The sequence below is a fragment of the Triticum dicoccoides genome, chromosome 7B, assembly GCF_002162155.2.
Source record: "Triticum dicoccoides isolate Atlit2015 ecotype Zavitan chromosome 7B, WEW_v2.0, whole genome shotgun sequence".
Taxonomy (NCBI): Eukaryota; Viridiplantae; Streptophyta; class Magnoliopsida; order Poales; family Poaceae; genus Triticum; species Triticum dicoccoides.
Genome location: NC_041393.1, coordinates 490428515 through 490430088, shown reverse-complemented (window position 1 = coordinate 490430088; position 1574 = coordinate 490428515).

Here is a 1574-nt window from a genome sequence, read left to right as displayed (position 1 = left end):
CCCCCTCCGTCTTGGCCGCCTCGCGTCGCCTCCCCGGGAGGTGGCCGGGGCGGAGCTCGCGCCCCTCGCCCGCGGGACCCCGCCCTCCCCATCTCCCCCCGCCGCCGTCGGCGGGCGCCCCCGGCGCTGGCCCGGGTGGTGCCGGCGGCGGCGGGCCTTCCAGTCCCCGCGCGCCCGTGCTCCCTTCCCGGGGCAGGGAGGCGGCGGCGGTGCAGCCCGGCTTGGCTGCGGTCCGGCGGCCCTGCGGTGGCGGCCGGCGGCCGGCGTGGTGACGACGCCGCTCCTTGGCGGCGGGGCGGCGTGGTGGTGCCGGGTGGCCGTCGACGCGCCCCCGGCCCAGATCCGGGCACGTCGGGCCCATCTGGGCCCCTGGGGGCCGGCCCCCGGCATGGTCTCGTTGTCTGCGGCGCGGTGAGGAGGAGGAGCGGCTCGGACTTGGGGCGTCGACGTCGATGGCGTGCCGGCAGCAGCGCGAAGGCGGGAGCTTTACGGGCCCACGAGGGCTCGGCCGGGCCTGTGGGCCTACGGGCCTGGTGTGCTCCTGCTATTGCGTCCGGACGGCTACTGTCGCTGACGGTGGAGGTGGGGCCCTCCCGCGTGCTGATGGTGCTGATGCCCTAGTCCCGGCTCTGATTCCTCGTCGTGCTGTTCTCACTTCGCGGTGCCGTGGTGAGACGGCGTGGAGGCCTCATGACTGCGTTGGCGTAGGGTGGTGGTTGGTTTGGTGGCGGGATCCGGAGCACCCGAGGTGCGGGTTGGGATCGGGGGAAACCCTTGTCGGCGTGGCCGACCCCGGCGCGGTGGCGCCTGTGGGTGCCGCCTGACCTTCCGGGAGGGCGTCGGGGGCTACTCTTCCTATCGCCTCGTCGTGTACCGGGGGAAACCCTTGGCAGCAGCGTCGTCATCGTCGCGATCCTTCTTGGAGGTGTTGATTGGTGCCGGCGCTTCGGAGTCTTGGAGCCTAGTGGATTAGACCGGTGGGCCTAGCGATCGCGAGGCTTCTTCGTTTTTGTTGATCCGCCGTTGTCGGCATTTGTTTCTTTTGCTCTTTTTCTGTTGTTTCTTTTGGGCGTGACTATGCTGCTTCCGCCCCAGCACTTATCCCTGTATGATCCGGTTGGTTGCTTTGTATACAAAGCGGGGGAAACCCTTTTTCGGCAATATTCCAAAACCAGGTTGAATCACACCCTAAGGGCTAAGGCCATTTGGCATGGCAGTGTTGACGAGGTGGATTGAACCCAACGTGGCTTTGATGGCTTTCCAAGTGTGTACATACAGCATAACCTTATTTCCACTTACCTGGATGTACAAAGGGGGCGGTGGCTGCTCTGAAACTTTGGTCGAACAGGTGGTGGGCGTTCATGCCGATCCAGGGGTGCCGCTCGCCGTTGGACATGCCGGCAAGCACACCGTTGGTGGAGGGCGCGAGCGCCTCGTCGGCCACTGGTCTTTCTCACGGTCCGCGCCCAACGATCGCACATCTAGAAGCATCCTCAAAATTGGGTGACTCGGGATTGAAGACAGCGAGAGGGTCTGAACAGCGGATAATCAGAAGCAAACCCCCGCCTCCCCGG